Raw genomic sequence first — 27662 nt, 5'->3', positions numbered from 1 at the left:
AGATGCAGCCACACATGATTGTTGCATTTGTGCTCTGAGTGTCCTGTTGCCTTTGATGGATATAAACAGGAGCCTTTTTGATACAGCATGGGATGCATGTATGCCCCCGCTCTCTATGACCCGGTCACTACCCATGTGGGCTAGCCCAACTTGCTGCAACACATCTCAGCCCATCTTGACCCATGAAGAGTGTAACATCAGTAGTGCCCAGGGCTGAGACTGAGAGCCCATATTGCCTCCACCAAGGACCCCGGAGGTGAGGTGCGGTGTATGGGTGGCCCCTTTGAACCAGAGTGAATACCCAAGAGTGCAGGCACTGGCCAGCATTGGCCGAGCTGCATTATACTCAAAGAAAAGCATGGAATGCCAAGCAAAGCCCAGACCCACACAGATGGGCACAAGAGCAGTGCCAATGCTCCACACCATGTCCACCACCTGGAGATGACCCAAACTCACTCACTACTTAACTTGACTGTAAGAACCAAGGAATTGCCCAGAGCAATGGACCTTGTGACTGCTATATACTTCTGTGTGAGAAACGTGATTAATGGTTGACTGGGATATGACCCCTTGATCAAGCAGCAACCACAATCCTTGTCAAGATAAGGCATGAGTAAACCCCAAATTAACCTGTGTTCAACAAGCAGTCAGGCTTAACTAAGAGGTAATATGTAAAGTATTTGTGAAACACTTTGAACAGTAAAACAGTGAAAACACAACACAAAAAGATCCCATTAAAAATGAGAAAACTAGAGCTGAATTTATTAAATAAAAGAACAAAAATCCAATCAGTAGGACTGGATATATGAATTTTTAAACAACACATTTTCAAATAGCCCCTAAAAGCCTATAGTGGCAACTGCGGCTATCTGGCTGCCCTGGACATGGTCAAAGTCAAAAGTTCAAGTCGACGTTGATTGAGCGCTGGTTGGATATAGACCCAGGTTGGTCGTGCTGATGGTTTACCTTCTAAAGTTTGTGCCAAGAGTCTTGTTTGCTTTGCAGAGGGCCGTGAGGAGCAGAACGAGCATCACAGGAGGCTGTCAGTGAAGGAGCAGGCCAGCATCGCGGGTGGGCATTGCTGGAGCTGCGTGATGCCGATCCCCTCAAGCGTTCAATGCTTGCAGTACGAGGAGTTGTCCTGATTTGCGGTGCGAGTGACAAGGTCTCGGAGCAAATATGTCAGTTTGCGATCGCGAAGAGTCCAAAAGCTTAATTACAGCATTGTGAGCCACACCAATGTTTCAGGACCTGAGAGGCAGCACTTACGGGTCAGGAACTCAGCTGGGTCTAGTGGCTGGTGTAGTATTTTGGAGAAACGTTTATGTCCCTCCAGCTCAGCACTTAAGGAGGCCAGCAGACTAGCCGTTGGAGTCACTCTGGTATACCGGGTTAAAAATGAAGTTTCTGGCCCACTTCTCCTGCCTCATGAAAGAGGACAGCAGGGCAGCAGTTCCTTTAGAACAGAAGTCTGACAGAGTAGCCTATCCAGCCACACCTAAACTCCCTACTGTGTGTAGCAGTCAAGAGGAACACACAAAGCTCAATCTAGTCATGTGATCCAGGTACAAGTTATAGGCAATAAATAGCTAAGGCAGACAATGCACATTTTCTAAAAATGGCATACTCAGAATTGCAATTTAAAATCTGACTTCAACATAAGTTAGGAATTTTAAATTCTAATTCTAGAGATACTAACCAAAAGCTGGTTACCTGTTCCAATTAGAAATTACACTTATAAAATTAAATACGTTGATCCCAATGAGAGAGCTGGGCCTTGCAGTAGTGAAAAATAAACTTAAGATTTTTTCACTAACAGGACATGTTAAACTCAAAAGTACGTGTCCTACTTTTTAAATACATTGCACCCTGCCCTCTGGGCTGTCCTGGACCTACCCCAGGGGTGAAATGTATTAACACAGTAGGTTTGGGCCTGGAAAAAGATTATTTTGCCAGGTCAAAAAGGCAGTATAAAAATGCACACACACTGACTGCAATGGTAGGCCTGTGACATTTTTAAAGGACTACGTAAGTGGGAGTCACAGTCATTGCTGCATACCCATGAGTAGCATATTATTTACAGGCCCTGGGCACATGTAGTGGCACTTTATTAAGGAGTTATAAATAAATTAGATATGCCAATTGGATATAAGCCAATGTTACCATTTTGAGAGGAGAGAGCACAAGTATTTAGCACTGGTTACCAGTTCTAAGGCCAGCAAAATCAAGTACAGTAAAAATGTAGGAGGAAGGCAAAAGGTTTGGGGGAAGACCACCCTAATGCTGACAGGTCTAATGTGTGTCCCCGCCGAGCTAAAAGTGGGGAGAACTATCCAACCCCTTGGGATTTCTCATCAGTAAGGCAGAAGGACCTAGATAGCACATCTGCATTGGCACGGTCTGTCCCAGGAAGGTGTTCCACCCTAAAGTATATTCACTGTAAAGACAAGGACCACTCCAACAGTTTGGGATTTTCACCCCTCATTTGCGTGAGCCATCTGAGAGACTTTTGGTCTGTCTGAACCCGGAAGTAAGTCCTAAACAGGTATGGTCTCAGCTTCTTCAGTATCCAGACCACAGCAAAGGGCTCTCTTTCAATTGCACTCCACCTTTGTTCCTGTGGAAGTAATCTTCTGCTTATGTAGACTACCGGATGGTCTAGGCCTGCTTAATTTAACTGTGCTAAAACTACCCCTATGACATGTCATGAAGCATCTGTCTGCACTATAAACTCCTTAGAAAGTCAGGAGCCTTGAAGATCGGTGCAGTACACATGGTTTCCTTGAGGGTGTCAGGACTCCATCCAGATCACCTGTCTGGCCTGTTAAAGGGGCAACAATGGTATCATATCCCTTTGGAAACCTCCTATAGTATCCTGTGAGACCCAGAAAGGACTTCACCTCAGTCTGCATTTTAGGAGGTTACCAGGTCAGGATCATTTGAATCTTGGCTTAGAGGGGCTGTCCCTTTTCCCCACCTGTCATGTGTCCCAGATACACCATGGAACCCTGCCCTATCTGGCACTTACTGGTCTTGATAGTCAGGCAAGCCTGCTGCAGGGATTAAAGCACATCCTGGAGGTTTTACTGCTGTTCCTCCCAGCTGGATCTGCAGACAGCTATGTCGTCCAGGTAGGCAGCGCAGAAAGTCTCCTTCCAAGCCAGGACCCTGTTGACCAACCGCTAAAAGGCAGCGGGGACATTTTTTAGGCCAAAGGGCACCACCCTAAACTGGAAGTGGGCCTCTGAGGTCCAACATGCAAACCTCTCTTTATCCCCTTACATCAGAGCAATCTGTCATTACCCTGATGTGAGGTCAAAGGTACTGAGAAAGATGGCAGCTCCCAGCCTTTCTATAAGCTTATCAGCTCGGAGGATGGGGTGTGTGTCAGTCTCCGTGATGGAATTTAGACCACTAAAGTCCAAAAGAATCTAAATTCTGGAGTGGCCCAGATGGGGCAGTCTTGAGGAACAGAACTACAGTGTTGGGCCAGGATGCTTGCTCTACCATGCCTTCCTCTGTCACCAGGAGCATGCTCACTTCAGACCTCTCAGAGTGGAGTTTGAGGCAGTTCACATGGAGCACCCTTAACAGATTTCCAGGGGTCTGGAGATTCACCAAGTAAGTTGACACCCCCTTCCACTCTTTTGCCTCATATGGGCCTGTCCAGCAATCCTGGAGAGCTCTGGGCTCTACAGACTCCATAATCCACACATTCTGGCCAGATTGAAACTCTACAGTGTGGCCTTCTCATCATACCAGAATTTCATAACTTCTTGACTGGTCTCAAGATTGCTTTTTGCCTTCTTTAAGAAGTGGAGCATCTGGATGCGGAGGGCCAGCCTGTAGCTGACCACTACTGAGGGGGATTCCAGGGGAGCTTGGTTTTACACTTCTCCCACAAGTCTAAGAGGTCCCCTAACAGGGTGGCCATGGAGGAGTTCAAAGGGGTTAAACCCAACCCCATATTATGACCCCTCCCTATAGAAAAATAGAAGGCATGGCAGGAGGCCGTCTGACTTATGCCTCACTGGCACAGGTAGGCCTATTATCATGCCCTTCAGGATCCTATTGAATAAAAAAAGTTTCTCGTGCTCCAATATCCAGTGAGTTAACATTTTGGATGTTTCCCTTTCCTGCGTGCATTAATTTGGATTAAAGGCTGTTGTTTTCTTCTGATGCTCGTGAGTACGCTCCTGTTTCACACACCACCTCCCCCGTGCTCTTCTTGGATTTTGTGAACCCTCAGGGCTACCTCCTAGGCAGAAAACCATCTGTCACTACCATTCCCCACCACATAACTTAGTACCAGATTCTTGGGGATGAGGACCTTTTTGTCTCCTTCAGACACTGCAAGCATGCTGCCAATGTTATTTCTGGACTCCACTTGCTTAACTATGATGTTCAGCTCTCTGAGACTTAGCTCATGGGCAATTCTGCTTTCCTCTGTGGCTTGTCTCCTCTACTCCAAGGCTTTCTCAGTTTCAGTCTCCTCTTTTGACAGAGTCCTCTCAACCTCAACCTTCTCCTTGACTGCCTCCATGACAGGTATTTATTCCTCTATACTGAGTCTGGCCATCTTCTGCCTGAATTTCCTATCTTCTCTCCCATCCATCAGCTCTTTTAGGGCACAGGCTGTAGGAAGAGACACTGCTCCCTGCCCTGTCAGGGGGCTCCTCTTCAGGGGCTAAGTCATCCCCCTCCACTGAAGGCTGGATTTCAGGAGGTCTACTTCTTGGCCTTCCATCCCACCATCCCCTTCTGTGGCTTCCACATTGGCTGGTGAGCTTCCGCCCAGGCCATTTTTCAATTCCAACTTCCTGGTGGTGTTCTTGATTGGAAGACCCCTCTCCTTGAAGAACTCCTTGAGCTGGGCCACTTTATAGGCATCCATGTTGGGCAGCTCAAAGTCCATCCTTGTAGCTGTAATAACGGACACAACCACCAGGGGACGAGTTTGTAAAAACACAAAAAGAAGCCAATCAAGGAGAATTTATACTCAAACTGATCTTAGATATAGGATGGTAGTGGACACCAAATCACTGTGGTGTGGCACTGCACAAATATAAGTCCAAATCCTCACAGCTTATAACCGATGTAAGAAATTGGGTTGCTGGTTGACTGGGGTGTAAGACCTGGTCAAGCAGTAATCACAATCCTTATCAAGGTAAGGCACAAGTAAACCCCAAATTACATGTGTGCTCTAACCCCTGATAGCCTGGCACAAGCAGCCAAGCTTAACTTAGAGGCAATATGTAAAGTATTTGTGCAACACTAAAAACAGTAAAACAGTGATAACACCACCAAAAAGATCCCATATCAGGTTAGAAAAATAGACCTGAATTTAATAAATAAAACAGGACCACAATAACAAAAATCCATCAGTAGAGCTGGGGATATGATTTTTTAAAGAATAAAGTGTAAAATAGTACCTAAACACATTACGTGCCATCTGTGGCTCTCTGATCGTGCTGGACCAGATCAAAGTCAAAGGTTTAGCCAACCGCGATGGAGCGCTGGTTGGATGCAATCTCAAGATAGTCCTGCTGAAGGTTTACCTTCTCAAGTTTGTGCCAAGAGTCCCATGTGCATTGCAAAGGGCTGCTAGCAGCAGAGAGAGCATTGTGGAAGGCTGTTGGCAAAGCGCGAGGAGCGAAGCAAACACAAGGAGATGATGGACGGAGTACTGAAACTTTTCAGACACTCACCCACAGTCACAGATCTGGGTTGAATCCATCATCATTCTTTAGCTAACTTTGCCACCCCAGTTCAGTCACAGCTATAGGAAAATCAGTCTTGACCCTGTGCCTCATGGGAACAGTCCAGCCCGAACTGCCAAACCATGTCTTCACTGGACCGGAAACAAGCATCCCGGGACCGGTTTCTGGGTAACCCCCTTCATCAGCCAGGCTAACTTTAATACAGTGGCAAGGTGAGCAAGGGACCCACATCTGGGTATAACCTGCCAACTTACGGCCAACAAAGCAAACACAAGGAGATGATGGACGGAGTACTGAAACTTTTTAGACACTCACCCCCAGTCACAGATCTGGGTTGAATTCATCATCATTCTTTAGCTCACTTTGCCACCCAAGTTCAGACACAGCTATATGCAAATCAGTCTTGACCCTGTGCCTCATGGGAACAGTCCAGCCCGAACTGCCAAGCCATGTCTTCACTGGTCTGGAAACAAGCATCCTGGCACCGGTTTCTGGGTAACAGCCTTCATCAGCCAGGCTAGTTTGAATCCAGTGGCAAAGTGAGCAAGGGATCCACGTATGGGCATACCCTGCCAACTTAGGGCGAACAAAGCAAACACAAGGAGATGGTGGACGGAGTACTGAAACTTTTCGGACACTCACCCCCAGTCATAGATCTGGGTTGAATCCATCATCATTCTTTAGCTCACTTTGCCACCCAGTTCAGACACAGCTATATGCATATCAGTCTTGACCCTGAGTCTCATGGGAACACTCCAGCAGGAACTGCCAAGCCATGTCTTCACTGGACCAGAAACAAGCGCGAGGAGCCAGCCAGTGTCATGGACGGACTTTGCTGGAGCTTCATGATGGCAGTCCCAGGGAGCAGTCAATGCTTTTTTTTTCTTTTCCCCCGAGTTTTATATACCGCGAACTTGACCCAAAGGTATCGGTATCAGAACGCTTTACATGAGCACCAGTTGCATACACAAGGACGCATTCATTTTTATTTGTTATGCACTGGGAGATTAAGTAATTTGCCCAAAATCACAGGATGTTGAGCATCACTGCCGAGGCTCGAACCCCGTTCTCCAGATTTCAGATCGACCACCCTAGCCGTTAGGCTACACCCTCTCCCCTGCTTGCAGTGCAAAGAGTCAGTCTGATGGAGCTTTTAGCTAATTTGCAGTGTGAGCCATAAGGTCTCCATGTGTACGGGCCTGTTTGCGGTTGTGAAGGGCACAAAAGCTTGATTTCAGTACCCGTGAGCCAGACTAAGGTTTCAGGACCTGAGAGACACCACTTGGGGGTTAGGAACATGCTGCAGTAGGGTTCAGGGGCTGGTGTAGAATATTGTTTACTCTTTTATGTCCCTCAGGCTCATATCAGGAGGCCAGCAGACTAGACCTTGGAGTCACGGTGGGGTCCTGGGTTCAAGATGATGTTTCAGGTCCAGTTCCTCTTCTGCAGAGAAGAGGGCAGCAGGACGCAGGTCACCACAGCAGGGCAGCATTTCCTTTGGAACGCAGTCCTGCAATGTAACAGTCCTTGTAGCAGCAAAACAATCCTTCTTCTTGGTAGAATAGCCACTTTCTAAAAGTGGTATTTTCAGACACAGAATGTTAAAGCCACTAAAAGATGCATTTTATCATCCTGAATTCAGGCATACTAAACTCAAATTTCTACCTAGTTCCCTGAGTCAGTTAGGATTATAAGATGTAATATTCAAAACTGCCCATTCTGGCCTATGGGGAACAGGTAGCCTTGCAATAGTGAAAAACGAAAATGGCTGTAATTCACCATTAGGACATGCCACACACATCAGGGCATGTCCTACCTTATACTTACAATGCACCATGCCCTTGGGCCTACCATAGGGGTGTCTGATATAAAGAAAGGGGAAGGTTTAGGGACTGGCAAGTGGGTGCACTTGCCCAGTCAGCATGGCAGTGCCAGACTGCACACAGGCTCTGCAATGGCAGACCTGAGACCCACTTTTACAGACTGCTTCTGTAGGTGGCACAACCAGTGCTACAAGCCCACCAGCAGCATTTGGTTTACAAGCCCTGGGCACTCCTGGTGCACTGTACTAGGGTCTGACAGGTAAACTAAATGGGCCAATCATGGAATCACTAATCCATACATCAATTTACCATTGGGAGCACTTGCACTGTGGTACTGGACCGCAGTGGCACAGTGCCCAAAGCATTTATAACCAGCAAAAACACATGAGGCAACAGCAAAAAAATGGAAGGGAGACCCATGCCAAGGTGCCAGGTCTAACACGTGTCCCCTCCAGCTGAAATGTGGGGAGAACTATCCTACCTCCTGGGAGTTCTCATCACTAAGGCGGAAAAATCTGGACAGACCGTCAGCATTGGCGTGTTCTGTACCGGTGTGGTGTTCCACCTTGAAGTCCATACCCTGTAGAGAAATGGACCACCTCAACAGCTTTGGATTCTCACGCCTCATCTGCATCAACCATCTGAGGGGCCTGTGGTCGGTCAGACCCCGGAAGTGAGTCCCAAACAGGTATGGTCTCAGCTTCTTAAGTGTCCAGACCACAGCAAATCTCACGCTCAATCGCACTCCACCTCTGTTCCTGTGGAAGTAACCTTTTAACCTCCTACTGATGAAGGCTACGGGTTGATCTAGGCCCTTCTCATTCATCTGTGACAAAACAGCCCCCACAACATGCTCTGAAGCGTCTGTCGGAACAATAAATTCTCTGGAGAAGTTGGGTGCCAGAAGTACGGGCGCCATGCACATGGCAGTTTTCAGGGCCTCAAAAGCTTTCTGACAGGTGTCAGTCCAAAACACTTTCTTGGGCTGCTTCCTGGAAGTCAGCTCTGTCAAGGGTTTAACAATGCTGCCATACCCCTTGACCAACCTCCTGTAATACCCAGTGAGTCCTAAAAAGGCTCTCACCTCTGTCTGGGTTTTAGGGGGTCCCAAGCCAGGATGGTTTCAATCTTGGGATGTTGGGGCGCCACCTGGCTGCTCCCATCCTGGTGTCCCAAGTACACCATGGAACCCTGCCCGATCTGGCACTTACTTGGCGTGATCGTGAGGCCTGCCCTCCGCAGCGCCATCAACACTTCCCAGAGGTGGTGCAGATGTTCTTCCCAACTGGCGCTGAACACTGCAAGGTCATCCAGGTAGGCAGCACTGAACTCTTCCAGTCCAGCCAACACCTGGTTGACCAACCTCTGAAAGGTGGCAGGGGCATTCTTCATCCCAAAGGGCATCACCCGGAACTGGTAGTGCCCATATGGTGTGGAGAATGCTGACCTCTCTCTTGCACCATTAGTCAAGGCGATCTGCCAGTACCCAGATGTGAGATCAAACGTGCTGAGGTACCGGGCAGCCCCTAACTGATCTATGAAGTCATCAGCCCTGGGGATGGGGTGTGCATCAGTCCTGTGACTGAATTGAGCCCTCGGTTGTCCACACAGAAGCAGAGCTCTGGCATGGCACCCGGTGCGGCAGCCTTTGGGGCCAAGACCACTGGGCTGGCCCAAGGACTGTTAGAGGACTCAATCACCCCTAATGCAAGCATTTTGGAGACCTCCTCCTTAATGCAAGCTCTCACCCTGTCAGTCACCCTGTAAGTTTTGTGCTTCACAGGAGGACTATCTCCAGTGTCCACATCATGGACGCACCAATCAGTGACACTGGGAACCAGGGAGAACAGATCAGAAAACTGTCCCATCAACTGGCGGCGGTCATTCTGTTGCTCAGGGGTCAGGATGGAAGCAGGCGTGGGCGGTAAATTCCGTTCTGCTCTCGGAATTTGTGGAATTTGGGTAATTTTGCATTCTGCGGAGAACGCGGATTTACCCAAAATTCGGCGTTCCGCGGCTTCACTGAATATTTTGCTTGTTTGAGTTCCCAAAATGCGTGTTTGCAATATATTTACCCCCAAGCACGCAAACAGCATTCGCGGACAGGAAAGCAGCATCACGAACAAGCAATTCCAAGTGTTCGCGGAATTTCTGGTTGCTCGCAAGATTTTTTACCGTTTCGCGGAGGTTTGCGTAGTGCGACTACGCAAATTCCACCTACCCCTAGGTGGAAGAGAGGTTTACACCATCCACTGACCCATCTTGCTCTGTCGCCGACAGTAGGTCAGGAAGAGGCTCAGTCTCCTCCTCCATTCCAGCATCTGTCGCTAAGAGCATGCCCACTTCGGACCTCTCCAAGTTGGGCTTCAGGCGGTTGACATGCAGGACCCGCAAGGGGTTCCTGGGAGACCGCAAGTCCACCAAGTAGGTAACAGGACTTTTGCCCTCCACCACCTCAAATGGTCCAGTCCACTTATCCTGGAGCGCACAAGGCTCCATTGGGGCCATGACCCACACTTTATGACCGGGCTGAAGCTCTACCAGAGTGGCATTCTGGTTGTACCACCGCTTCATCTCCTCCTGGCTAGCTTCCAGATTCACCTCCGCGAGTTGTCCGAAATACCTAGTCTGGTTCCTGAAGGCCAGCATGTAGCTATATACATCCTGGGGAGGTTTCCTGAGAGATTGCTCCCAGCTTTCCTTGACCGGACTCAGAGGTCCTCTCACTGGGTGACCATAGAAAAGCTCAAAGGGACTGAACCCTAGAGATTTCTGTGGCACCTCATGGTATGCAAACAGCAGGCATGGTAAGAGGACATCCCACTTACGCCTCATAGGTTCCTCAAGACCCATAATCATGCCTTTTAGGGTTCGGTTGAACCTTTCAACCAATCCATTACCTTGGGGGTGGTAAGGAGTGGTAAACTTGTAGGTTACTCCACACTCCTGCCACAGGGACTTCATATACTTGGAAATGAAGTTTGTTTCTCGGTCAGACACTACCCCTCGAGGGAATCCCACTCGGGAGAAAATTCCCATCAGTGTCCGTCGCACCACAGGGGCTGTCACTGTCCTCAGAGGTATGGCTTCTGGGTACCGGATGGCATGGTCCACCAAGACCAGGATGAACCTGTTGCCCATCGCTGTCTTGGGGTCCAGTGGCACAATGTCAATACCCACCCGACCACAGGAAATGGCTGGAGAGGAGCCTTTTGCTTCCTCCCACTCTTTCCCTGCCTGGCAAGTCGGACATGGCCTGCAATGAGTGTCTGAACTCTTGCGCATTTGGGGCCAATGAAAGTGGGTGAAAAGCCTCTCAAAGGCCTTGTCCTGCCCCAAATGTCCTGCCAATGACACATTGCTGGAAATGACCCTTTTTGCGGGGTTATCCCCAAACTTTTTGCTTCTTCCTCCTTTGTTTTTCCAGACCTGTGGTTGTTGGCAATAGGACTCCGAGCACTTTACCACTACTGATCAGGGCTAAAGTGCATATGCTCTCCCTGTAAATTATTACTGTGATTGGTTATCCATGATTTGCATATTTGTTTTACCTGTAAAGTCCCTAGTAAAGGGCACTGAGTGTGCCAGGGCTGGTAATTTGGATGCTACTAGTGGGCCTGCAGCACTGATTGTGCCACCCACCTGAGTAGCTCTGAAATGGTGTCTCAGGCCTGCCACTGCTGTGCCTGTGCACAGTCTGTGAACTGCCATATTGTCCTGGCCAGTGTACACACTGACCAGGCGTGACCCTTTTCTTACACATTGGACACCCCAATGGTAGGCCCAAGGTACCCCCCTGGGCAGGGTGCAGTGTATGTGAAAGGTAGGACATGTACTAGTGTGGGTGACATGTCCTGATAGTGAAATACTGCCAATTTCGTCTTTTCACTATTGAACGGCCATCTTGGCCATAGGATAGAATAGGGAATGCTGTGTCCCATGTGTACCTGCATATCTCCCCATAGGAGCAAGATGGGAAGCTGAAGTCTGGTATCCCTGAACTCAGAATTTGATAACGCATCTTTTAGGAAAGATGGTTTTTAAATTCCGTGTTTGAAAATAGCACTTTTAGAAAGTGGCTATTTTCCTGTTCAACCTTTCTGTGTGCCTCTGCCTGTTTGTGTATTGACTGTCTGGTTTGTGAGTGACAGGGGCTGGGGGTGGCTGCAGGAGGCTGGGGGGTCAACCCTAGGCTGAATAGACCTATCTACACTTAGAGCGGTGGGAGGAGTTGCACCTGGCCTGAAAAGGACTGTGCCAGCCTTACACAATGCTGGCTCCACCTCCTGTAGTGCCACTTTACCAGTGACTTATAAGTAAATTAAATAGCCAATTAGGTATAAGCCAATGTTACCATGTTTAAGAGGAGAGATCACAAGCGCTTTAGCACTGGTTAGCAGTGATAAAGTGCAGAGAGTCCTCAGGCCAGCAAAACCTATGCCAGGTAATATGGAGGAGGAAGGCAAAGGGCTTTGGGGGAAGACCACCTTAAGGCTGACAGGCCTACCAATCTGCATCTCTGGTGGTCTCAGCAACTCTGACAGTAAGGCCGGCACACCCATGAATACTACTCCAGCTTCTTGGGATCCACTATAAAACAATTGACTGCCATCCTATTGTTATTTGGAACAGACCCAATGTAATAAGCCTCAATATATAATTGGGTGCAAGAAGGGTACATAGCCTAGCATCTGCTTTCTAGTCTACTATCGCAAGATCCCCCAGACTCAAATGGCAAACACACCACCACTGTCACCAGGGACAAGTGTGCATTGGGAGACCTTGAATCTACAGAAATTACTATGTTGAATGGGTCAACTAAACAATCACTAGATAAGTCAGATGCAATGTTACAACCATCCTAGAATCACACACTGCACTAGAATAGAAAATATATCCCATTCCCCTGAATGTGTGCTGCTCTGCGCCGATCAGAGGAAGCTTGCCTAAAGAGTAGCAGCAAATGAAACTATGTTGGCAATTATGAGACCAATGGTCTCTGAAATACAGCGACAACTGACCAAGGTTGGAAAGGAGTTACATGGGTGTCTGAAAATGTAGACGGGCAATCCCGTCCAAATAATATAAGAATTGAAGGGCTCCCCAAAAGGAACAAAGACCTGTCAGCTGAACTATTCATTGAAGACTGGCTCCTTGAAAAGCTATTGCTACGAACACACTCCATTTTTTTTCTATTAAACGGGCACATAGGGTCCTGATGGAACCCCCTATTTTATTGTGGGGCTCTCGCCTAATGGTAGCACCTGTTGAGCTACTGGGGTGAGGATAACATCTTTCAAATAGCCTGTAAGCATGGCCCATTGAAGCTGGAAGATCACTAGATACATATAATCCTGAAATACACAACGCTGGCACAGAGGAAAAGACAGCTCCTTGGAGGACCTTAAATATGCCCTGTGAATTAATCTGCCTAGCTAAGCTCCAGGTGGTAGTAGGGGATAAGATGCACTTCTTTACGACACCTGAAGACATTTGAACATGTATTGAGACAATTGGATACAACCTAGGTCACATGAAAATGCATTCAAAGGAGGTCACAAATTGAGGGGTAAGAAACGACACACTCAGCATGCCACAAAAGATACCACCAGGAAACAAGCTGTAGCTTCACCGGCCACTTTGTTAGAGGATTTGTGGGCCCTCCGGACCCCCTCGTTCAGTGACACAAACACACTAAAAGAGAGTTCAGGGTCCTCACTGTCATGGGATGTGCCCACATCTCATCAGGAGCCATCAACACCTCTATGACTTCTTGTAAAGCTGCTTTAGTTTCTTCATCATTGATACAATGATGTAAACAGTGAATGTTTGAACTTTCCCTCCTTGCCTGATACTGCAAGACATAACCTATACAGTCCACGAGTACATGGCACCCCTTGTCACTCTGCAGTGGCATAACAAACCTTGATGAGGCCCCCCTGCAAGGTAGATGGAGGGCCCCCCTCCAGACTTAATCAGGAACTCTCGGGTCAGGGTACTTTGCTAAGGGGGCCCATGGAGCTGGGGCCCCACCACACCACGGGGCTGTGGGTGCCTATGTTACACCACAGGCTACTTTGATGTTCTCAACGGCAGGGCAACCCTCTAGAATTACATCTGAGATATTTCTTCCTGCTTCCCCAAATTGTTGCAAAATTGCAACAATGCTAGGTATCTGTTCAGTTTGTCTATTGGTCTATTATTTATTGTTGTTGGGGAGGCTAAAGCACGTTTTGCCATGACCAGGGTGGATTCGACCACTGTTACCTTGACTCCATGCTGTTACACTCATTGCTTAATTTGAGCTGATGGTTTCCGGTGCTCAGCAACTAATTGTGTTGGTACTGTCATGCGGGGGCGATGGTTGATGCTAACTGCATTGGACTCTAGATGAGGGACCTGGCACTTAATTTTTTACAAATTAACCACTAGTTGTACTACGTCTGCGCTAATGTCGCACACCGCTAAATACAACTCACCATGAAGATGTACTGCTGGACAGCTACGTGTAACATTACATCACATGCCCTCACGCCTTTCCTACTGTCCCAATCAGACCCCTGAGAAATATTGGATCCTTAAAGGATCCTGGGGGAGGGGAAAAACACCAAATCACCTTAACAAGTCAAAGCTATACTTCCCTCAGTTGGAAGGTCCAAGGGATGAGTTCACACACACAAAATATTGTATACACTCTAGTCTTCAATGCAGGAAAAAACACATTGCCAGTTTGCAGGAGACAAACTACTCCACCCAATTGATGTAAACTGGTGAAGAGATGGAGAGGCAAGATACAGGGTACTGCATTCTTTTTTTTATTTGTATTTTTTTTATTTGTTTTTAGTCCTCATTACCCTGGTTTATACCAATCAGAAATCCATGATCACTTTCAGGAGACACCTCTAGTGATCTTTCAACCTGGCGCAATACCCTCTACATTCAACCATCTGCGCTCTACCTTAGGTGCCTTAAACCACACCGGTGGCTGCCTTCAGAGCTTATTGGTAGTACTATGTAGGGTGGGTTAATCATTGGACTTAGCTATTTTGTGACTGTGCCCAAACCTCATAAGGGAGCCAGAATGCATTTCGCTTAGATTTATATATTCTATCCAGCTTGTTTACACACTTAATTGAAGCCAGCCATTCTATTGTACTGGGGGAAATTGCTTTGACCCACTTTTTAAAAATTTCTCTCCGCGCAAGTAGTATTAAAATAAATATCAATTTTCTTGAATTTTTTGACAGAGAGATATAGTTATTAGTAAGCCCAAAAAAGACCACTGATTCACTTACCCGGAGTGCTTCCCCAAGTATAGAAGAGCTAATATTACTTACTTCTAGCCAAAAACCTTGAATCTCTGGACAGAGCATAAACATATGGATGTCATCACCTCTCTCCTTATTGCATTTTGGACATCTGAGTGGTGTACCGCTGCCCAATTTAGAGGTGGTTCCGCCTTAAATTTGCGGGCCGAACTATATTGTATAGTAAATCACATGATACTTGCCATAGGTCTTGGATCTGTTCTCCCGGCAAGTATTTCTCCCACAGTTCAGCTGGCAGATTGAAATCTCCCTCCGCAATCTCCATTAACAACCAGTAGACTTTTGCCACCACTCTTTTCACAGTTCCTCTAGTTAAAAAAATCTCTTCCAATTTACTGGGAATTCCTGCTCCACAGCCATCAGTGAGACTCCAACTCAGCATTTGCAAGTACTTGAATTTCGAGAGATGGCCGTTGGAAAGTGTTTGAATCTCTTCCCAGGGAATTAAGGACCCATTCTTAATCAGATGACTCCATTTAGCGATTCCTATGTTCTTCAATGGACGTACCATGCAATCTTTTGTCCATTCTGGAGATCCAGGAGAGTCCAAAATTGGCGCAAAGCCACTGTAGTAACTGAGTTTCAACTCTCTTCTGATTTTATGCCACGTTTCCGCTAAGCTCCGTAAGCTCTTTAGGCAATTTTTTTTTAAAAAACGCGGGTCTCCATATTTATATATAAAGCCGTATTCACCCCCTTTATATTTTTTAGCATTGCTGTGTACATTATCTCTATTTCTGAATCTTCTGGTCCCTTAAATAATTATTTCCCCCTTTTAATACAAAAACCCAGGCATAGTATGTTAAGTCTGGTAGTTTTAGGCCCCCCTTCTCGTATTTACGTCTTAGTTTTTTCCATGAAATACGTACACCTTTGGAGGCTCAAATAAAGCTAGATATTTTAGATTGAGTTTTTTGTAACCACTCAGCTTTAAAGGCTAATGGAATATTCTGGAAAAGAAAGGTGATCTTTGGGAGGATAGTCATTTTAACGATGTTAATTCTTCCATAGATAGATAGAGGCAGATGAGACCATCCTAAAAGTAGTTTCCCTATTTCATTGTTAACCCTTTGGAAATTAGCTTCAGGGATTTGCTCTATTTTCTCCATGATTTTTATGCCCAGGTACTGCATTTCTTTTTTAACACAATTTTCTTGCGTGGTAATGTTCCAGGTCATTATGACTGTTTTTTCTTGATTAATTTGATATCCTGAAATCTTGCCAAATCCCGCCGCCAACTCATAGACTCTTGGCAGTGGTGAAATAAGGTTAGAAGTATGTACCACCAGGTCTTCTGCATATAGTCCCACTTTTTTTTGCCAACCCCTAAAATAGAAAGGGAGTATCTCTTTGTGCTTCCTAATTTTCTCTGCCAGTGGTTCAATGTATAAATTAAAGAGCAGGGGGGATAACGGGTACCCCTGTCTTGTCTCTCTAAAAATGTTAAATTGTTCCGTTAGCCGCCCGTTTATTAGGATTTTTGCTGTAGGGTTTTTGTATATTTGTCTAATAGCCCTACAAAAATTTCCCCCTAAATTTGACAGGTTTAATATTTCATGTAGATACGACCAGTTCACCCGATCGAAAGCCTTGGTCGCATCCACTGTAATGACCGCTAATGGCTCGTTATCCACTATGGCTAGATCAATGGCACCTATTAGGCTATAGGTTAGGTCCTTAATGCTTCTTCCACGTATGAACCCTTTTTGATCTTCATGGAGGAGTGTCCCCACTACTCCATTTAGCCTATCCGCTAATATTTTTGAAAATATCTTATAATCCGAATTTAGCAAGGAAATATGTCTATATGAATCGCAGCAGTCTGGTTTTTTATCAGGTTTAAGAATCAGGGTGACAGTAGCCTCGTTTAGCATTCAAAGGATTTAAGTTATTCTCCATAATTTTAGACACATCAGCTGTGATTTCGACACCCAGATAAATCGCTTTTTGAACCACCCGAATATCATTAATTTGTAAACTACTACTAGTCAATATTTGAGATTTAGTCTGGTTTAATCGATAACTAGAGTATTTCCCAAATAGATCTGCTTCTTTCTCAATTTCCCGTAGGGCAATCAAAGGGTCAGAAGTGATAATAGCGAGGTCATCAGCATACGCCAATATTTTTGTGTTTCCCCCGACGTTCTGTACTCCAACGATCGAATTGTTGGCTTTTATTTTCCTGAGTAGAGGATCTATGTAGAGCGCAAATAATAGTGGTGAACAGGGGCATCCCTGCCGAGTCCCCCTGCTAATTAAAACTGGGTCCGACATTTCTCCCATGATAGAAATGCGGGCCGTCAGATTACGATACATAGACTTTAAAGCTGTAATATATTTATCCCCCAGTCCTCTATCCCTTAGGGTTGCGCATAAGAAGGGTCAGGAGACCCTATCGAACGCCTTCTCTGCGTCGAGAAGGATGAGTCCGATAGGGTCCCCTGTAATGCCGGCAACATCAAAGAGGGTAATGACCTGTTGGATGTCGTCAATTGTGCTACGTCCAGGCACACACCCATGCTGTGCTGGCGAAACTAATCCCTTAATTAGAGTTGCCAAGTGAATAGCCAATATTTTTGCATATATTTTGTTATTACTATTTATTAAAGTAATCGGTCGATACGAAGCCATTTCACTGGGTGGTTTTCCCTTTTTGGGGAACACCACAATATTGGCATTCTCCCAAGAGTTAGGGACCGCCAAACCATTCTGGGCGTTTAAAAATACATGTTGCATTATTTCTAATAGTGATGAAGAATTCTTTTTATAGAACTCCCCAGGAATAGCATCTGGTCCCGCAGCTTTACCACTAGCGAGCGAGCTAATAGCATTCTGAATTTCTTCAATTGTAATTGGAGATTCTAAAATTATTCGATATTCTAGACTTACATTTTCTGTTACTATTTCGTGTAGAAATTCTAACATTGCCTCTTCGTCATTGCTACTATCATCAAAATAAAGTTTCTGATAAAAGCCATGAAAAGCAGCCCGAATTTCACTCGGTTCAGTGACCGGCCCTCTCCGCCGATCTTTAATTAATGGTATGTTTCCATGGGTTGTTCACTGTCTTGCCCGCATCGCCAAAACATGGCCTACCTTTTCCCCACATTCATATAAGCTTGAACGCCAAGCGGTGTATTTTCCTGCTGCTTTGATTGCTGATATTTCTACAATCTTCGATTTAATAGTGGCAACTATATTCAAAGCCTGATCTATTCCTTGTTTGTTAATAGTGGCCTAAATCAATTGTGTTTCAGCTGTAGTCAATTCTTGATATTGTTCACATAAAAACCTCTTCTCTTTTGATTGTGCAGCCCACCCATACCCAGTCGTCTCCCATCTAATCCCAGCTTTTAATGTATCCCAAATTATCTCCATAGATGCACTTCCTTTATTCTCTTCTATAAACAAGGAATCCACTCTCTAATGTATTGTATGTATTCATCCTCGTATAATAAGGCTCTATTGAACGTCCAGCGAGAGATTGGAGATTCTCTAGTTTGTAATGGAATTTCTAAAACTAGCGGATTATGATCTGACATCACCCGAGGATATTTCTGTATACTAGATTTAGCTAATATTGCATGGGTTACAAAAAAATAGTCAAGCCTAGCATGAGTCTGATGCGGGGCAGAAAAAAACGTACAACTCATATCATGTGGTTTGAGCTTAGGCCATGCATCAAAAAGGCCATGACTATGGCATAGATTACACAGAGCTTGGAAAACTTTAGGTTTACGTCCTGAATACAATCTTCCACCAATTATTCAATTTTTGTTGCTCAAATTAATATTAACATCCCCGCAGACAATGATAGGGAGAGGCCAGCCCACCAGTTCAATATTCAGCCAATGAAGTAAAGTCGGATAATCTAAAATCGAGCCAGCCATACAAAGAGCATAAAGTAAAAGTGTGACCCTCAGTACAGCATTGAGCAATAACCCATCTACCATATGAATCCGACTTAGAGAGGGCAAACCTTAAACCTGAATTTTTCTTCCCCATAATGGCCACTCCCCTAGTGCAGGTCCCCTGCGTAGTAGCTGAAACTAAATTACAACCCGTTAATTCGTTAATCTTAATCCAACCAGCTTCAATATGAGTCTCTTGAAGACAGATGATATCTGCCTTTAAATATTGTACTTCGATATCAATCCTACGTTTTTTCCGAGGATTATTCAAGCCACAAATGTTAATAGAAGCTATCCTTAATTTTTTTAATACCATATAAAATGTATCATCGTAACCATTCTGCTTTCTGTTTTCTCCCTATTTAAGATCCATTCCCTAGAGATTACAAATTCTGTCCTTTTCAGTAAGACCAATACCATAGCTACGCCGTCCCCCCTCCCACCCCTAACCCCTGGCAAAAAAGGTCTCGAGACCCTCATGATGCCTCCTGTGTAGAGTAGCTGCCCCCACCGCACATCTGTCGCTCCCACGAAATCAAGAGAGAAAAAAAAAAAGAAAAGAAAACCCCCCGTCTGCGCCTCCCCAGACTGTCGCCACTCTAGTGCTATACATTCAAAAATAGACATTTTTAAGCTTAGAAAAGGGCCCAAATGTAAGCAAAAAAAGAGGAATTGTTGTTCGAATCTTCCTCAATATCCCTCTCAGCCCCCCTTGATGTCTTTCAAATATTCTTGGGCTTAAATTTCTGAATTAAATATTCTGATAGAGACCTTATAAATAGTCTTAAGTTTTGCGGGGCTGAATAGGAAGGCCTCTGCTCCTATTTTTTGGAAAGGAGAGATCAGTTGGCGTAGCTTCCATCTTCTCTCTACCGTAATATGACAGAAATCTGGTCTTACAAAAAAAGAAAGACCCTCTGCCGAACGTCGAGATTCAGGCCTAGCTTTGTCAAACACCGCTTGGCGTAATAAAAAATTGCCCCAAAAAATTAATATGGCCCTAGGCTTATCATTGGAGTCATGCTTCTTCTTCTTGAGCATGAGGGGGAAGCGATGCACTCGTTGGATTTCCTTCTCCCAATCCCACTGCCCAAGGTCGGGAAAGCCTCCTTTCATCAAACGCAGCACAAAGCCTCTGATATCGTCCCCCTCAGCGTTTTCAGGGATGCCTAGTAATCTTAAATTATTACGACAATGACGATTTTTAAAATCTTCAAGCATCCACATAACGTCATTCATGCGTGCCTCATTTGTAGAGCTTTGCTTAGCAGTTATCTCCGCACTTGTTTCTAGCGTTACCACTCATTCTTCCAACACAGTTGTCCTCTCTGCTATCTCAGTGCAAGATTTATTTACTTTGCGTATTGCACCCTGAAGTTTCTTTGCTGCGAGATGAGCTCGTTTATGTTCCATTCTTGCCTCTCCTTGCATTTGCTTCAAGTTGTCATAAATCAGCGTCATAGACGGAGGTAGATCATTGACTGAGTTATCAGCTGTTCTAGCAGCCTCAATACCTATGTCAACTTTATCCCCCAATAGCTGAGTAGTTGAGTAATCCCATCTAAGCTGGTCATGATCCGAACCAGAGCGCCCTAGTTCATAGGCAGTTCCATTGTCCTTAGCTTTCCTCCTTTGCTTAAGTAGAGAGGGGATTTTTATGTGTGTGCTTGGATTAGAAAAAGAGCTATCGGACTCAGTTTCAGAGTTCTCCGAAATGACGCTAATGTTAGACACCTCCGAATCTTCATTCAGTGAAAATAATTTTTCCCCGTGTTCAGATACACGTGTGCACTCCTGTAGCGTAAAATTAGGCAAACTTTTGGCAGAAACACTTAAAATCTCAATTTGACCCATGTCTTTATCGCTGTGCATGTTGCTGTCATAATCATTATCATTATTTATTGCAATTGCCACCCCATCATTGTCCGTACTCGCAAGGCCTCCCGGGCTCGCAAGGTCTGCCAGCAGAGAACCAGAGCCAATCACATTCATAATTACCGATTTATTAATAATATCAGTTGTAGTACTCACAATATCTCTGGCAATGTCCTCCTCAGTTATCTCAGTTATTTCATTTATTTCATTTATCTCCTTAGCTCCACCATTGACTCCACCATTTTCTAACTGCTTTTCAGAAGAAGCAATTAGCATCCCCTTCCCTATATTTTTCGATTTAGTGGAATGTTTGCCCAGACCTGAAAAGATTCCAGGGATCAGTCTCTGCTTGGCCACCTCCGTTACTTCATTAAGGGATTGATCTCGTGATTTGGACTTCATCTTTTCCCCCAGATTTAAAGATGTAGTAACTGTGGCAGTGTCTCCATTTTTGTTTCCGCTGTTTCCGCTGACAGTTTTCCGTAGAGCAAGTCGTCCCGCTGCGTTTTCAGCGCCAGGCTTATCTCCCTGCTTATCTCCATGGTCCCGCCTAGTCTGCTTGGGCGGCATGTTGAAACCGCTCAGCGTCCTCCACACTAGCGCCGCTCCAGGCACCTTTGGAACCGCCCACAGCGAATTGCCGACAAACCATGTGAGACCGTGTTTAGTTTTTTTGTAAAGCAAATCGCATCCCCACGTTGCCGCTACGAGTATCCAGCTCCCGCAATCCATAAGACCATCAGGGAGGTTAGTGAGGGGAAGTTTTCAAGCCATCAGGAGCGTTTCAGACGAGCGGAGTCCTGCAGCACTCACACAGCCGCCATCTTGCCACAATGTCCATATTTCTTGTTGTTAAAAGTGAAACTTTTCATGAGACCCTTCTTTTCCCTCCATATATCGCATAAACCAAGGGTCTTCATTGTATTTGTTATTAATGCACTTGTCTTATTATGCTTTATGCTTTATGGTCCTATTTTTAACTGAACGATCAAGGTTATCATCAAGCACCACATTAAAATCCCCTGCCATTATGACAGGGTCGGGGAAATCCGATAATTCAGCTAGCAGATTACTGAAAGGGATAGGGTCATCGATATTGGGCCCATAATAGCCCACTATCGTATATAATTGTTTGTGATATTTGACCTTGACTATTACCCACCTTGCAGCCTTGTCCACCTTACTTGCAACTACTTTCATTTGGGGGTTATTTTTAAACAAGATTGCCACCCCCCTTATAGTGAGTTGTTGTTCTGTACATATCATACTTTGGATCCAACCCCTGTTCTCAAACAACTCTCTCATCTCATCCCCCGTTTAATGTGTTTCTTGGAGCAGAATGACTTGGGCTGAAGAACCTTTCAGATATTGCAGTATCCTCTCACATCTATGACCCCCCCTTAACCCATTTACATTCCATGAAAGGAACTCTATCAATAATTTCTGTTTAACTATCATCTTTTCATTCTCTTTCTTTTGCGTTTTATTCTTATAGCTCTATTTCTGCCTGGGTTATACTGCATAACGAGGACTACAATTTTTTTCATCTTCTCCCACTGCTCCCACACCCGTGCAAAAGAATATACTAGTGACCCTCCCCCAACCCTTGGGAAACTCCCCTCTTCTATCCTGAAGGCCATGACTGGCCTGGGGAGGCCCTGATTGCGATAATATTTAATAATCTGTACACCCTCCTCCACACAAGAAAAACATTAATAATAACTTTAAACTCGGCATAATCAGTATTGTATAAATTGCAGATTAACGGAATCAACAAAAGGATGCTACAATCATACTCCAGCTCCTGATATAGATTTAAAAAACTCTTCTGCTTCTTCAACCCTACAAAAAATCAGGATCTTATTATTAAACATTACTCGGAGGCTAGCAGGAAATATTAGTTGGGCAGTGGCTCCCAGGCTTTTAAAAGACTCGATCAACTTTCCCAATTCCCATCGCTTGGTAGCCGTTAGTTGTGAGATGTCTGACCTAATCTCAAAGCTAATACCATCTACAACCAAGGAGCCTTTTTTCAAAGCCTTAAGAAGAATTTCTTCCTTCAGACTATATGTATGGAAGTTTACCAAGATCTTCCTTGGTTTCGCTCTGTTAGCAATCTTTCTATATGGATCTCTATGTACTCTCTGTATGTCTAACAAGAGTTCTGCCTTTGTACATTTAATCTGAAGTCTTTCCTTGATCAGATGTATCACAAATTGTTTTATGTCTTCCTCTTCAGCTCCTTCCGGAACTTTAAGCAAGCGGAGAGTTGTTTTCCAATGCCTCCATTTTATCCTTTAACTGCTGCTCGTTAGTCTTAAGATCTCTGATCTCTTTAGTATTGACCTCCACTTGGTGCACCAGATCTTTCATCCCTATCTCCAATTGAGAGGTTCTTTCTGCCACCTCATCAAGTTTTTTCTCCAAGTTTTCACAGACAGCCCCTATCTCTTTCTGGTTTGATTCCGATGTTTCAAATCTGTTTCTGACCTCAGCTGTCAGTAAACAAATCAAATCTGCGACAGATTGCTCTTGAACTTGAGACGGAGGTTGTACTTGTGGCAAGTTATATTGGCTCCCTTCAGTTGCAAATAGGTACCCCCCCTCATTGGATACTCCATTAGGGAGTTCAGACGGTATCTTGGGAATCGTTTCCTGCAACTGGGCTGATAAATCCGATTGTATAGTTTGTGCAATTTGTGTCTCTTCCATCCTTCCAAAATTAAGGTACTGATGGTCTAAAGAGTCTACCAAGCTCGGAAGCCCTGCCAAGACCTGGAATCTATTAGCGCTGCTAATGCTAATGCTGCCTGTCTCTTCTTTCTTTTGGGGTCTAGGGTCAAGGGATCCAGGGTCAAGGAATCCTACAGTGGGGTTCTTTAGGAGCAAAGTTTTCGGGGCCACCTTGAAAAAAGTTCTTAGGGAGGGGGTTATTTTTGGGTTTAATATCTGGGTCTCTCGACTATCCTTAGATCTCCTCTTCTTTTTCGGAGTCACCCACTCTTCTGTGCCTCCCCCCCTGATTTTAAAGCTGAGAGGCACTGCTCCCCTTTCATATAGTTTTTGCTAATGCCGCTCCTCAAGCAATATCGAGTCTGCTCCTCCTTTACTCTTACTGCTCCTTCCACTTGTTTAACAAGGGGAGGCTTTACTTGGCTAAGTCCCCCATGTGTATTCTTTCCTTTTACCCTGGCCTCCTTTACCCCCTTTACAACCTCCTCTGTAGTCACAGCTCCGACATCCTCCTCCCTCTCTCTAAATGCTTTCTCCGTAGGTACAATTTGCCCCTCTTCGGCGTGTGCTTTTAAATGTTCTCCAAATTTGCCCAAGCTGCCCTGCTTCCCTTTTCCCCTTATGAAAACATTTGTACCTGACTTTAAGCTGTAGCATCCACCACTGCCGGGTCATTGCATTAGAGCCTTCCTACCTCTTCCAAACTCTCTGCCAGCTTGCACCCAGCAGGGGTCCAAGAACGGTGGGTCCCGCCGATTAGTCAGGTTCGAAAGGGGACGAGATCCCGCCCCGTTCTCCAGGGCTAACGATCTCCTACCACCCAGTATCTCGCCGGGCCCACCGCCACCTCAAAACAACCATCCAGGCACCGGAGCAGAAACAAAACAAAGAATGGCCGAGACCCGCCAAGACCCGCCAAAACGGATCACCGCTGGTAATGCGGTGAAAGGGAGACCGGTGCAATGGAAGCCGGCAGCCCGGAAAATGCCACAGAGAGCCGAAGAGAGCCTCCAGTTGCTGGTGACCGAGCACCCCTTTTTTTGCTCAATACATTTTAACCGCCCACCCACATCGCCGAGTAGATAATATTGTGCAGAACAGGAGATTTAGATGCATTTTTTCTGCACCTGCAATCAGGAGCCTCCGCGACCTCTCGCTAAGCGGCCACCATGTTTCCCTCGATCCCTTGCTGGGGGTACTGCATTCTTGGCCTTCTCTCATGGTTTGGTTATTTGGGTGGCCTGAGGAATACCATATGCCATGACTCATGCTATAATAGATCAATGTGTGAGATTTACACTTGTTGAGGGGTTCTTAGATGGCCAATCTTTCACTGTTGCTAGTATATTAGCATCAAATACCGGTCAATTACAATTTCTAGAAACACTGTCACCATACCACTCTAGCACACTGGGGACTTCTGACTCTGAGGAGACTTAAATTTGGTTTTCAACTGTGACTGAAATCACTTACTCTAACGACTTTCAACTACCCCTTGAAAAGCCCTAGCCCGAGGGTTCCTGCAATGAGTGGGGCAATGGAGACTTCATGGCCTATGGAAAGAGTTTCACCCTGACGACTGAGAATACTTATTTCTAGATATGTACATGGGGAAACCATAACCATAACTTACGCACATGCCTCATACTGCAGAATATTTGTAGGGGTGGGCAGAATTTGTGAAATTCACTTTCGCAAACTATCGCGAAAATGTTGAAAATCTCCGCAAACAAGCCGGAAATATCGCAAAGATGCGGAAGTTTTTTTCCCGCCTGTTCGCGGTATTTTTTGCGTGATCGCGGCTCGCCAACTTACCCATGCGGTTGCTCACGGGCGTGGCCATCTTGTTTTCACTTGTCCCGCCCTCCCGCGATGCTTACTTCCTGTTCCGGGTCGTGCATTGCATGCTCGCGCCCGTTCGCGGTACGTATTTCCTGTTCGCGAACGCTTTTACTTGTTCGCGTTGCTTTTTGCGTGCTCGGCGAGAAAATATCGCGCGAACTTGCGCACGGGGTCGCAATGGGCGCGGCCATCTTGTTTTTTACTCTATTGCATGGTTCTGGGGCCTGATTTTCAATCCTCCCTGCATCTTTCCAATCCTTTGTTTGAAGCCACTTTTTTAAAAATCTTTTTTATTTATTATTTCTCTAACTATTTTCCTGCTTCTATATTTTTGGTTTTGGTCTACTTTTTTTTTGTTTTTTAGCTACTTTTTCACTCTTTCTATTGCCTGCTATTTATTTCCTTTACTTACTTTTTAAATTTTATTACCTTTTCTTTCCTGTCCCGTCTCTCATCCCCAGAACCATGTCAAAGGGTAGGGCTCGTCGCAGCCAGAGCCGCGACAGCCTTCCTTGTGGAAGGTGGCGCCCACAAGGGGTGCAGGCACGGGCCTTATTTGGGGAGGTTGAGTTGGCTGCACTCATTTTCTTTGTGCAGCGCCACCTCCCCTCAACCCTGGCAGCAGGTGGCAGGCCTGGGTCCGGGTACGGCCTCTGGGAGCGTCGACAGCTGTGGGGGAAGGTGCGCCGGGCAGTGTTGCGCTGCTCTGGGGTCCAGCGCACCCAGGCGCCGTTGACACACCGGTGGTCCGACATCCTGGACCGTGAGCAGGACCTGCTGGACCTGCTAGGAGTGGAGGTCCCGGGTCTTGGTGAGTAACTATTTAATTATTACTACTTTGTGTCTGTTCTTCTGCTCTGTGTTATATATTGTGAATATCTTTTTTTTCTTCCAACCAGCTAGAATGTTGCTGCTTACATTCCAGGTTAATTACGTTTAAAAGTCTTCTGTGATTGTTATGACACAGGTGCTCCTCTGCACTACTACTAATCTTACTTATTCGCAACTTTGCGTTTGCGCTCGCTTAGCGTGATTCTGTAAGAGTTAATTTTAGAGAAATTGAGTTACGTAATGTTACAGTGACTCTAGTCCTTACTTTGTCCTGTCACTAAGAGATAGGGGCGGATTGATACTTAGGTTTAGGTACTTTGTATGAGTTCGTAATTTTTTAGTGGTATGCATGATGCCCCATCAGTTACGTCACGTGCTGCTAGTACGCCAGTCTTTATTAGAACCTTTTCTAGTTCTGTTCAATGAGTGGTGGTAATTGGCTTAGCACTAGCAGAACATCAGCATCAATTAATCAACCCAAAATTTGGTGTATACAAAAAATGTAGTCATGTGTCCTCCATTTGACCATATGCATTGTTGAGGACTAAAAGAAGTGGAAATGCATACTTAATGTACAATTGGCATGCCTGCAATAGGTGGGCTAGGTTGGGTGGTACGTCGTACTTAGGCTTAGTTGTAACTTAGTATTCTGGAATCAGAATGGAAGACTGGATTACTGTTGATAAATAGTAACTTAAGTAGTCGATCCGCGAATCCCCCGATACTACTTGTTGACCAGATGAGATCGGTCAATTTAGTTATTGCAATTGTTGTTTAAATAAGTGTTTTTTTACCGTTCTTTAAAAATATTGTATTTGTTTGACACCATCCATCAATGTTTGTCTCTTTCTTATAGGCAGGCAGGCAGGCAGACAAGGAGTGGGCAGTAGGCGGGAGAACACCACCACCAGGAGGACACCAACAAGGGCTCCTCTGCTGGCCCTAGTAAGTCTTCTTGTTTTTAATAATATTTCTTATTCCATAACTTTTACTGCACCATATTTTTCACGAACTATTGTTTCAGTTTCCCAATGCTGTTTTTTACCAACAATTATCCTTCGATCTGTACGGTTTCAAAAATCTTGTTATCCCTACCTCTGCTATGATGAGTCTCTGTACTACTACTACTATCAGTCTGCCTGTACTGTAGTAGCTAAACTTGCCCAGTTGGCCACTCTTTATTTGAAAGGTTGTAAAGAAAACACAGATTCACCAGTAGCTCTAGCCATTGAGTCAGTCCTTTGGGTCGTCCTCTTGTACTACTTTTAGTCTTATTGATCTTGAGTCTTTGTTAATCTTGAGGCTTTGACAATTCACACCAACAAATGCCCAACCAGATTTATTACTATTTTGATATGATAGCCTATAGGACATACTACTACTGTTGTAGGGATTTTGCACCTACAGACCTTTGCACAAGAAAATAGGATGCTGGTGATGGTAGGTTAGAGCTTCCTCACACACCTCAATCAGATATTCAGAACCCACCACAATCCCCTGCCCGACTATAGCAGTGTCTTGTCATAACTATTAGGTCTCCGAACCCTCCCCCCAAGAAACCCAACAAGTAGACAACCCAGAACATAACACACCCAACCT

Source organism: Triturus cristatus, chromosome 6 (assembly GCF_964204655.1).
Source record: "Triturus cristatus chromosome 6, aTriCri1.1, whole genome shotgun sequence".
Taxonomy (NCBI): Eukaryota; Metazoa; Chordata; class Amphibia; order Caudata; family Salamandridae; genus Triturus; species Triturus cristatus.
The sequence above is the reverse complement of the archived record's forward strand: the minus strand, read 5'-3'. Positions refer to the sequence as shown.